The 12,750-nt window shown below is 39.8% G+C and overlaps 1 protein-coding gene across 12 annotated transcripts in view; it reads left to right on the top strand.

Moving 5' to 3' along the window:
- The window catches only part of NRF1 (nuclear respiratory factor 1), a 133,900-nt gene that overhangs the window by 101,176 nt on the left and 19,974 nt on the right, over positions 1-12,750 (top strand). The gene's annotated exons all lie outside the window — the stretch shown is intronic.

Below are 12,750 nucleotides of genomic sequence, written 5' to 3'. Positions count from 1 at the left end.
TCAGTAACGAAGTCTTGAGCTGCCCGGAAGTGCCTCAAAAGTCTGGGTCAAAGAGGAAGACCAGTCCTGTTCTGTGAGACTCTGTGTGACTGTTTATTAAGCTTTTCAAATATACATATAATTAGGTTAAGTAGGACAAATTAACTACCCTATGGTTTTTGGAGATTTGTAGTTTAAAGTCCTGGAAAGAGGATAGATAATGACATACTTTTATTTAGGCAGACAGTTCCTTAATGGTATTTAGTGGCTGAAGGAAAAGTCCCTGGCACTTTTTTTAGGGTAGATCCCTAAGAACTAAATAACATGTTCGTTGGAAAAGTCTTTGAAGAAAGACACAATGCTGCATCCTCCTTCAAAAGTGGGGAGAAGAAAGCACTTCTGTCTCCCAGAGAAGAATAACAGGAAATGTAAAGAGCCATGTGGCTTCTGAGAATCATTTTCTTAAACAAAAAAACAAAAAAATCACATATTAAAACTACAGCCTGCTTTTTCTGTAGGGCTAGGGGCTTCCATGAACTAACCCAAATAGAGATAAAGTTGATCTTAGCCAGAACACTTTAAGGTAAAGGGCATCTTATAGCCATGTATGTTCAGGGTGAAATGGACCATAGTTGGAATTAAGGAAAGCCTCCCTCTTTAGCTCGAATCCTACCCCTATTTCCTTATCTTTTTCTATTCCTCATTTCAGTCCTCATCTACCTTGAACAGAAGATATCTGACTGTGTCACATTCTTCTGAAGTGCAATTCCTGTTATTCACTATGGAACTACTAAAAATAATTCCCTGTGTGGGTTTGATGGGAGACTTTGTTATCCCTTCCAATGGTCTTGACCTGTCCGGGTGAGGAGAAGAGACTGCTTTATAGTTCTGGCTCCTCCCTGGCCTCACCTTTTCAGGTAGATGAATTTATAGGTAAGTGTAAGGACTCTCTGGGGCTCCTGCCAAGTAGATCTATTCAGCCATGAGATAAAGGTGAACCACACCACTACTGTTGATTCCTGGAAGCTGCTGCTTTTCAGTAGCTTGGGTTGTGTGAATCAGTTGTGTTGACTTCATGTTGTTGGCTGCATTTGTGATAAGAGAAAATTATGATCCTCATCCAAAAAGCCAGTGGTTCCCCAAAGCAGACCATTCCCTAGTTTGTGACCTGCCAATATGTGTGAACTCAGACTTGAGAGTTGGATTTACCACTTTCTTGGTGCTATATCAAAGCAGACTGTTGAGTTGTGCCTTATCCTAGTAATATTAGGTGAAGGCACATATCATGTCATCTATCCCTTGGGAATCCAGAGGATGAATCTAACATTGGATATGATCCAGGTAATTCTGATGCTCCTTCTGCCTTCTAGCATTTTTACCCAGAGTGCTGTAGGATTTACTCTGGGACTTGGAACCAAAATATTCTCATTTAACCAACTAGTTTATCTGTCTGGAATTTCAAGGGTTCTTTTTTCATTATTCTTTCAGATTGTGTCCTATTGGCATTGTTTGTCACTTTTGTGATGACAAGCTTATGGTATCTGCCAGTAGACCAAATTTATTATCAGGAAGAGTTTATTATCAGGAAGATGATAGCAGAACAAGGTGCTATTTGGTAACAGACACTACTGGGAAAAAAAATACATCCCAGATTCCAGAATATGGCTTAAATAAAAATCCTACTAGCAGATGACTCTTCTAAGAACAATGCGGATATTGGCCTGTTCCGACCTGAAGCAGGAGTTTCAGCATCTTCTGGGATGGAACTAGAGGGGATGGAGGACCATTGTGTGTGAAGCTTGATAGAGTACAGTAACCAGTGTGAGATGGCTGGGGCAGTGTAGGTCAGTGGTTTTCACGTTAAGGATAATGACACCTTCATGGCAGAAGTTTAAATTCCAAGTTACCAAGGCAGACCTGACAAGAGATCTTGTATCTGAAGACTTCTTTTTTCTGGACCCTATCTCACCCCAACACTAAAGAGACTACTCAAGCACTAGCATTACTCTATTTCATTTATGTTCGCCCCTTTTTTTTTTAAAAAACATCTTTATTGGAGTATAATTGCTTTACAATGGTGTGTTAGTTTCTGCTTTATAACAAAGTGAATCAGTTATACATATACATATGTTCCCATATTTCTTCCCTCTTGCGTCTCCCTCCCTCCCACCCTCCCTATCCCACCCCTCTAGGTGGTCACAAAGCACCGAGCTGATCTCCCTGTGCTATGCGGCTGCTTCCCACTAGCTAGCTATTTTACATTTGGTAGTGTATATATGTCCATGCCACTCTCTCACCCTGTCACATCTTACCCCTCCCCCTCCCCATATCCTCAAGTCCATTCTCTAGTAGGTCTGTGTCTTTATTCCTGTCTTGCCACTAGGTTCTTCATGACCTTTTTTTCCCCCTTAGATTCCATATATATGTGTTAGCATACTGTATTTGTTTTTCTCATTCTGACTTACTTCACTCTGTATGACAGACTCTTAACTCCATCCACCTCATTACAAATACCTCCATTTCATTTATTTTTATGGCTGAGTAATATTCCATTGTATATATGTGCCACATCTTCTTTATCCATTCATCCGATGATGGACACTTAGGTTGCTTCCATGTCCTGGCTATTGTAAATAGAGCTGCAGTGAACATTTTGGTACACGACTCTTTTTGAATTATGGTTTTCTCAGGGTATATGCCCAGTAGTGGGATTGCTGGGTCGTATGGTAGTTCTATTTGTAGTTTTTTAAGGAACCTCCCTACTGTTCTCCATAGTGGCTGTATCAATTTACATTTCCACCAACAGTGCAAGAGGGTTCCCTTCTCTTCACAGCCTCTCCAGCATTTATTGTTTCTAGATTTTTTGATGATGGCCATTCTGACTGGTGTGAGATGACATCTCATTGTAGTTTTGATTTGCATTTCTCTAATGATTAATGATGTTCAGCATTCATTCATGTGTCTGTTGGCAATCTGTATATCTTCTTTGGAGAAATGTCTATTTAGGTCTTCTGCCCATTTTTGGATTGGGTTGTTTGTTTTTTTGTTATTGAGCTGCATGAGCTGCTTGTAAATCTTGGAGATTAATCCTTTGTCAGTTGCTTCATTTGCAAATATTTTCTCCCATTCTGAGGGTTGTCTTTTGGTCTTGTTTATGGTTTCCTTTGCTGTGTAAAAGCTTTTAAGTTTCATTAGGTCCCATTTGTTTATTTGTGTTTTTATTTCCATTTCTCTAGGAGCTGGGTCAAAAAAGGATCTTGCTGTGATTTATGTCATAGAGTGTTCTGCCTATGTTTTCCTCTAAGAGTTTGATAGTTTCTGGCCTAACACTTAGGTCTTTAATCCATTTTGAGTTTATTTTTGTGTATGGTGTCAGGGAGTGTTCTAATTTCATACTTTTACATGCACCTGTCCAGTTTTCCCAGCACCACTTATTGAAGAGGCTGTCTTTTCTCCACTGTATATGCTTGCCTCCTTTATCAAAGATAAGGTGACCATATGTGCGTGGGTTTATCTCTGGGCTTTCTATCCTGTTCCATTGTTCTATATTTCTGTTTTTGTGCCAGTACCATACTGTCTTGATTACTGTAGCTTCGTAGTATCGTCTGAAGTCAGGGAGCCTGATGTTGGCTGTGGGTTTGTCATATATGGCCTTTATTATGTTGAGGAAAGTTCCTTCTATGCCTACTTTCTGCAGGGCTTTTTATCATAAATGGGTGTTGAATTTTGTCGAAAGCTTTCTCTGCATTTATTGAGATGATCATATGGTTTTTCTCCTTCAATTTGTTAATATGATGTATCACGTTGATTGATTTGCGTATACTGAAGAATCCTTGCATTCCTGGAATAAACCCCACTTGATCATGGTGTATGATCCTTTTAATGTGCTGTTGGATTCTGTTTGCTAGTATTTTGTTGAGGATTTTTGCATCTATGTTCATCAGTGATATTGGCCTGTAGTTTTCTTTCTTTGTGACATCTTTGTCTGGTTTTGGTATCAGGGTGATGGTGGCCTCGTAGAATGACCACCTAGAGGGGTGGGATGGGGAGGGTGGGAGGGAGGGAGATGCAAGAGGGAAGAGAAATGGGAACATATTGTATATGTATAACTGATTCACTTTGTTATAAAGCAGAAGCTAACACACTATTGTAAGGCAATTTTACTTCAATAAAGATGTTTAAAAAAAATAAAAAATAAAAAAATAAATAAAACTTTAATAAAAATTAAAAAAAAAAAAAAAGTTGGGGAGTGTTCCTCCCTCTGCAATATTGTGGAAGAGTTTGAGAAGGATAGGTGTTAGCTCTTCTCTAAATGTTTGATAGAATTCGCCTGTGAAGCCTTCTGGTCCTGGGCTTTTGTTTGTTGGAAGATTTTTAATCACAGTTTCAATTTCAGTGCTTGTGATTGGTCTGTTCATATTTTCTATTTCTTCCTGGTTCAGTCTCGGCAGGTTGTACATTTCTAAGAATCTGTCCATTTCTTCCAGGTTGTCCATTTTATTGGCATAGAGTTGCTTGTAGTAATCTCTCATGATCGTTTGTATTTCTGCAGTGTCAGTGGTTACTTCTCCTTTTTCATTTCTACTTCTATTGATTTGAGTCTTCTCCCTTTTTCTCTTGATGAGTCTGGCTAATGGTTTATCAATTTTGTTTATCTTCTCAAAGAACCAGCTTTTAGTTTTATTGATCTTTGCTATTGTCTCCTTCATTTCTTTTTCATTTATTTCTGATCTGATCTTTATGATTTCTTTCCTTCTGCTAGCTTTGGGGGTTTTTTGTTCTTCTTTCTCTAATTGCTTTAGGTGCAAGGTTAGGTTGTTTATTCGAAATGTTTCCTGTTTCTTGATGTAGGCTTGTATTGCTATAAACTTCCCTCTTAGAACTGCTTTTGCTGCATCCCATAGGTTTTGGGTCGTCGTGTCTCCATTATCATTTGTTTCTAGGTATTTTTTGATTTCTCCTTTTATTTCTTCAGTGATCACTTCGTTATTAAGTAGTGTATTGTGTAGCCTCCATGTGTTTGTATTTTTTACAGATCTTTTCCTGTAATTGATATCTAGTCTCATAGTATTGTGGTCAGAAAAGATACTTGATACGATTTCAGTTTTCTTAAATTTACCAAGGCTTGATTTGTGACCCAAGATATGATCTATCCTGGAGAATGTTCCATGAGCAGTTGAGAAAAATGTGTATTCTGTCGTTTTGGGGTGGAATGTCCTATAAATATCAATTAAGTCCATCTTGTGTAATGTATCATTTAAAGCTTGTGTTTCCTTATTTATTTTCATTTTGGATGATCTGTCCATTGGTGAAAGTGGGGTGTTAAAGTCCCCTACTACGATTGTGTTACTGTTGATTTCCCCTTTTATGGCTGTTAGTATTTGCCTTATGTATTGAGGTGCTCCTATGTTGGGTGCATAAATATTTACAATTGTTATACCTTCCTCTTGGATCGATCCCTTGATCATTATATAGTGCCCTTCTTTGTCTCTTGTAATAGTCTTTATTTTAAAGTCTATTTTGTCTGATGTGAGAATTGCTACTCCAGCTTTCTTTTGATTTCCATTTGCATGGAATATCTTTTTCCATCCCCTCACTTTCAGTCTGTATGTGTCTCTAGGTGTCTGAAGTGGGTCTCTTGTAGACAGCATATATATGGGTCTTGTTTTTGTATCCATTCAGCCAGTCTGTGTCTTTTGGTGGGAGCATTTAATCCATTTACATTTAAGGTAATTATCGATATGTATGTTCCTATTCCCATTTTCTTAAATGTTTTGGGTTTGTTATTGTAGGTGTTTTCCTTCTCTTGTGTTTCTTGCCTAGAGAAGTTCCTTTAGCATTTGTTGTAAAGCTGGTTTGGTGGTGCTGAACTCTCTCAGCTTTTGCTTGTCTGTAAAGGTTTTAATTTCTCCATCAAATCTGAATGAGATCCTTGCTGGGTAGAGTAATCTTGGTTGTAGGTTTTTCTCCTTCATCACTTTAAGTATATCCTGCCACTCCCTTCTGGCTTGCAGAGTTTCTGCTGATAGATCAGCTGTTAACCTTATGGGGATTCCCTTGTGTGTTATTTGTTGTTTTTCCCTTGCTGCTTTTAATATGTTTTCTTTATATTTAATTTTTGATAGTTTGATTAATATGTGTCTTGGCGTGTTTCTCCTTGGATTTATCCTGTATGGGACTCTCTGTGCTTCCAGGACTTGATTAACTATTTCCTTTCCCATATTAGGGAAGTTTTCAACTATAATCTCTTCAAAAATTTTCTCAGTCCCTTTCTTTTTCTCTTCTTCTTCTGGGACCCCTATAATTCGAATGTTGGTGCGTTTAATGTTGTCCCAGAGGTCTCTGAGACTGTCCTCAGTTCTTTTCATTCTTTTTTCTTTATTCTGCTCTGCAGTAGTTATTTCCACTATTTTATCTTCCAGGTCACTTATCCGTTCTTCTGCCTCAGTTATTCTGCTATTGATCCCGTCTAGAGTATTTTTAATTTCATTTATTGTGTTTTTCATCGTTGCTTGGTTCCTCTTTAGTTCTTCTACGTCCTTGTTAAATGTTTCTTGCATTTTGTCTATTCTATTTCCAAGATTTTGGACCATCTTTACTATCATTATTCTGAATTCTTTTTCAGGTAGACTGCCTATTTCCTCTTCCTTTGTTAGGTCTGGTGTGTTTTGACCCTGCTCCTTCATCTGCTGTGTGTTTTTCTGTCTTCTCATTTTGCTTATCTTACTGTGTTTGGGGTCTCCGTTTCACAGGCTGCAGGTTCGTAGTTCCCGTTGTTTTTGGTATCTGTCCCCAGTGGCTAAGGTTGGTTCAGTGGGTTGTGTAGGCTTCCTGGTGGAGGGGACTAGTGTCTGTGTTCTGGTGGATGAGGTTGGATCTTGTCTTTCTGGTGGGCACATCCACGTCTGGTGGTGTGTTTTGGGGTGTCTGTGGCCTTATTATGATTTTAGGCAGCCTCTCTGCTAATGGATGGGGCTGTGTTCCTGTCTTGCTAGTTGTTTGGCATAGGGTGTCCAGCACTATAGCTTGCTGGTCGTTGAGTGAAGCTGGGTCTTGATGTTGAGATGGAGATCTCTGAGAGATTTTCGCCGTTTGGTATTATGTGGAGCTGGGAGGTCTCTTGTGGACCAGTGTCCTGAAGTTGGCTCTCCCACCTCAGAGGCACAGCCCTGATGCCTGGCTGGAGCACCAAGAGCCTTTCATCCACACGGCTTTTAAAGAAACTGTATGCATCCAAATTTTAAGCCTCTCTCTCCAGAAGTTCCTTAACTTCAGACAAGTTCTTTAATCTCTGCTTTTACCTGGAGAGCCTCTTGCCGCGGGCTTCCCGGACCCTCTCTCTGCGAGCCCCAAGCTTCCTTTTCCTCCAGACCCTTAAAACTCTATGTTCTCCCTTTTTTAATAGTGGTAAATGAGTCTTTGGTCTTTTTTGATGGTGTTTCATGGTTTGTTTCAATTCAAAGATTTTCACAGGTGCCTTTCTCTTTGAAATGCCGAAGTCTGGGAAAGGCCTCTGGTTGAGTTCCTTCCTTTACCTTTTCTTTTCTTTCTTCTTTTTTTTTTCTTTTTAACACAGTTATCCCTTGCTTTTCCCCCCCAACACATCTTAAGAGGTTGAACAATTTAAAATTGCCCACTGGTTTCCTTTTACTCCGCCATCCTCTATACCCTAGAACTCCCTTTGCTAATGGACTCCAGAACCAATGAAGGCAGACTCACACGGGTTGAAGAACTCTTGAGTGATATTCACCTCTCACCCATCCTTGCCGCCCATTGTTAGCAATTCTCTAGGGAACCAGATCCTCAGATCTTTCATCTTTCTTCCTATTTCTGCAAAAAATAATGAAAAAAGCTAGATGGGGGGAAAACAAAACAAATAATTGAAGTTCATAGTTAATCAATAAAGGTAATGGGAATCATCTGCTTCAGTTATTGTCCATCAAGCTTTGTACCAGAGCTGCTGAGAAAGGATCAACATTTTCTAAAATGGGTGACACTTTTTCTAACAACACCACAAGAAAAAAGGGGAGCATAGCATTTGCTGGGGGTGTTTGTTTTGGTTTTGGTTGTTTTGGTCCTGATTATAAAAAGTCATCTATGATCCCACTACATAGAATGTTAATATTTTGAGGGTTTGTTTTTGTTTTTGTTGAGTTTTTAAAATATGGCCTTTTTTCCCCATTCATAAGGTTTTTTAACCTAATTAAGATCATGTTGTACTATTTCATAACTTATTTTGAAATATCTTAACCATTTTCATGTGGTTAAATATTTTTTGATACTTGCTAATATATGTTTAATACTTGCTAATATATCATCATATTATCCATCATAATAACCAGTTCCCTATTGTTGATAATTTAGGCTATTAATAATATTTTTACAACAAAAATAATACTGTTCATCTTGGTATAAAATCTTGTCCATACCTTTGATTCTTTGCTCTCTACATAGCTCATACTTGTTTATACTTACAACAGAACTGTTTAGAACCTGCTTCGTTACTCTTCACTGAAATTGGATATTAGCATAAGTTGCTTTGTGTGTGTGTGTGTGCCTATTTGGTAGGCAATAAGTTGTATTTCATTTTAATTTGCATTTTTTAATATTAGTGATAGATATTTTTACTTTTTCCTTCATGATTTTATCTACACATGTGTATTTTTGTATTTGTCTGTTTGTGTTCTTCACCTGTTTTTCTGCTGAAGTCTTTAACATATGAAGAGTTTTTCCAAATTGATAAGAGAAAGAGAAAGATGTAATCCCTTTATTGTATACGTTGCAAGCTTTCCCTGTTTATTTTTATTTCACTTCTGTTACTTTCACTTTTTATTTTATTTATTTTATTTTTATTTATTTATTTATTTGGTTGCATTGGGTCTTCGTTGCTGCACACGGGCTTTCTCTAGTTGCATCGAGCAGGGCTACTCTTCCTTGTGGTGAGCGGGCTTCTCATTGCAGTGGTTTCTCTTGTTGCGGAGCTCGGGCTTTACGTGCTTGGGCTTCAGTAGTTGTGGCTCGTGGGCTCTAGAGCGCAGGCTCAGTAGTTGTGGCGCACAGGCTTAGTTGCTCTGCGGCATGTGGGATCTTCCTGGACCAGGGATCGAACCCGTGTCCCCTGCATTGGCAGGCGGATTCTTAACACCTGCGCCACCAGGGAAGTCCCACTTTCACTTTTATCTCCTTAATTGTTTCTCTTTTTACCTTTATGTTTACATAGGCCCCAAGTCAGATCAATATCTATGTGCCAGTTCTTCTATGGACTCAATTTTCATTTTAAATACTATAGAATATCTGGAATTTATTTTGGTATATGGCATTAGGTAGGAATCTGAATCATTTTTTCCCCTACATAATTAATTATTCCAGCATCATTTATCCTATAAAAAAGGTTGAAATCCATCCTTTTAAACCTGTTTTGAAATCTCATCTTTATTATGCAGAATTCTTAAATAGACTGTGTAAGGTCTTGTGTGGGGCTCTTTTGTTTCTATTCATCTGTTCTGTTCTTTATACTGTAATATTTTATTATTGTGATGTTATTCTTAGCGGCTAGTGAAAGGCCTATTTCCAAATTTGAAAAAAATTCAGTCAGAATTCCAAAGAGTTTTTTTGCAGAGTGAACTTCACAATAATTTTTAAGTTCATCTGGAAAAATTAAGCCTCATCCTAGAAAAAAATCCTACCAAGCCTGTTAGCAGAACTGCTAAGAAGTTTTAAAATTGACTAATTTAAGGTTTCTCTTCTCCTTCTGCCCCAGTTTTCCCCGGGGCAGGGGACATGGGGAGTGTTCATCATGACAAAGATGGACCAGGAGTAGGAGACAAGTGCTCTGAATACTGCCCCAGTGAATTGAATAATGGGACAGTAATTGTTGCTGGAGAAAACATTGTCCCTGCTGCAACCGTGTTCATTCTCTTAAGACCAAACCAGATGTATCTTTCTAGACTAAGAAATTGTGGCCATCCATTCTGTTTATGCAGAATTCTATGGAGGCTCAGTTCTTGCACTTTGAAATTTTAATTTCTTTTTTTCCCCAACTTCAATTTCATTTTTGTATTAAAGATGATGGTGGGGGCACTGCCCACTTACGGTGTACTCCAAGGTAGGACATAGCATTCTTTTCTGCTGATAGCCTTGCATTCTGTCTCTCAGTCCCATTGTCCCATTAATTTTATTTATTTAACAAACATTTCTGTAATGCGTGCTTATGCAAGCACTCTGCTGAGTGTTTTACATGCATTAACTTATCTAAAACTCAGAATATGTCTATAAGGTAAACACTATTATCCCCATTTAACATATGGAGAAACTGGGACACAGAAAGTTTTGGTAACTTGACCAGGTTCACACAGAGAGTAGCAGAGTGAAGTTTGAATTCAGGCAGTTTGTTTCCAAACCGCTCTGCTCTGCTGCCTCCCTTTGATGGGAACTGTTTCTACCTGGACTCCACAAATACAGCGTGATGATTGTCTCCCAGTGTTGAACAAATAAGTTTGGAAATGTCAGGGCCTTTCTCCCATCTCTGCTGAAGGCCACTTGCCTTTGTCTGGTTTAGCCACCGTGCCCATCTGCCCCAGCTGTTCCGCATGGCTGTAGGGATCCTCTGGTGGTTTCTGATGCCAAGTGCTCCCCTGCTCAGCATGCCCACCCACTGCACACGCATGCACGCACACGCACACACAGGCTTTCCTTTGCTAGCCTGGAGAAGCCTATAGGTCTGTGTGTTTCTCTGGTTCCAGAAGTCACAGAAGCAGTCAGCAGCTGGCTGTCAGATTTAAGTATTTTCAGTGAGCTGCTTGCTTTGCACTTAGTGAATATAAGAGGGATGGGTGGGTGCTGTTTATTTTTTATTTACTTATTTATTTAATTTTTATTTTTGGCACGCACACACGGCTTGTGGGATCTTAGCTCCCCAACCAGGGATTGAACCCAGGCCCGGCAGTGAAAGCACCAAGTCCTAACCACTGGACCGCCAGGGAATTCCCGGGTGGGTGCTGTTTAGAACAAGGGGACACTGTCTGGGGGGAAGTAGATGATGGTCAGAAGGGAGTAAATGCAGCTGAAGAGTTATTTTCTCACCTTCTAGAATCCTCTACCCAAGCCCTCCTGCTGCCCTTCAGTTTATGCCAGGGCTCTTTCAGCCTCCCCACCTGTTTCCAGGGAAATAGAGACTGAGGTGTTAGGGTTGGGGAATGTGGGAAAGGGCTCAGGGGAGTTTACATTTCTGCTTAGAGCAAGTTGACTGGCTAATTTGCTTCCCCTGCTGCTCACTGAAGCCTTCCCCTTGGCTCTGCCTCCAGCCCTTGATTTCATTCCCCAGAGCGTTCGTGAAGTACATCTTTCTCTATTGTCCGACACCTGGAGACCATCCACTACCTGCTCTGTCCTGGTTGAGACCGGGGGCCAGCTACGTTCCTCGTGCCCTGAATGAAGAGAAGTGGACTAGGGTGCTGGTCTGTTTAAAAATTGAAGCTGGTTACAAGGGCATTCACATTATACTCACAGAAAGAGCAGCCCTTCTCATTTCTCTTCAATGCCATACGTCCCTCTCTGTTCTGGCCTGGCCCTGGCAACAGTCCTGCTGCTGAGGTTCCCCCTTAAGGTTCGTAGATATAAAATTTCCTACAACCCAAAGACCCCACTCAGTCTTGATGCACTGTGTAACACATGTACATTTTACTACCCATTCCAGTTGCCAGATCAAACTAAATCGATTTTCAGATTCTTTCAGAAAAAACACTTTATCTTCTTTTCACATTGACCATGTTATCACTTTCACCTCCGTTTTTCTCTGACCTTTTTATAAACTTTAAAAATATATATATGTTTTCCCAGTTAATTTAATCTCAACCATGCTCATTGGAATGCCTTTTTTTAAAAAATTGGCCTTCTTAGCAAGGGGGATAAAAGAGTAGATGGATGAGGACAGAAGCATGGAGTTCAGATAAGGGAGCAGGACTTTCAGGTGGGGTCCTTGCATGAGGAACACACATTCCTATCCTGCAAGGCCTCCCAAGTGAGACAGGATGGCTGAAAGGTCTGTCCTGTACTTATTATAAAGAGGTAAGCCCAGCTGGACCTGAAGGGGGCAACATGTGTGTGTTTTAATTTTCTGTGGAAACCTACTTTATGTATATTATATGAATGTTAGGGCATCCTTAACCTGGGTCTGTGGACCCTGAGAAATTCTGCAGAAAAGTTTTATATTTTTCTGGGGTCCACAGCTTTGATCAGATGTGCAAATAGATCACAGAGAGCTCCCATTTCCCCACCCCCTCCCCAAATTAAGAACCTCTGCTATAGAGAGTGTGGCTAGGGTCATTTCACTTTGTGAGTATCTGGTGTGGCACTGAGAGTAAAAGGAGGGGCAAGGGAGATGGGAGGACCTGCAGGCCCCTAGATGGATACTCTGAAAGCTGCACCACTACCAAGCTCTGTGTTCTTGGGCAAGCACATTAACCTCTCTAAGCCTTCGTTGTAAAATTAGGATGATGATAGTTCCATGCTCATAAGGTAGTTGTGAGCATTAAACAAAATGAGTCCTGTGAAGTGCTTAGCATAGTGCTTGGCACATAGAGCCATCGTAAACGTGAAATTATTATTAGCTGTCAGCATCAGTTTCTTCTCCAGCATTCCCCCAAATATGTTAAGTTGTACAGAGTGCATAGTACTGTTATAGACCCTGCTTTCCTGTCTTAAGGACAGATCTAAATGCTTACCTTATGCAGTTGAAGAATTTATGCTCCAGAGATGAATACTGTAAAAATG

This window comes from Balaenoptera acutorostrata, chromosome 7, assembly GCF_949987535.1.
Source record: "Balaenoptera acutorostrata chromosome 7, mBalAcu1.1, whole genome shotgun sequence".
NCBI lineage: Eukaryota > Metazoa > Chordata > Mammalia > Artiodactyla > Balaenopteridae > Balaenoptera > Balaenoptera acutorostrata.
This window is presented reverse-complemented; position numbering and strand designations above follow the sequence as displayed.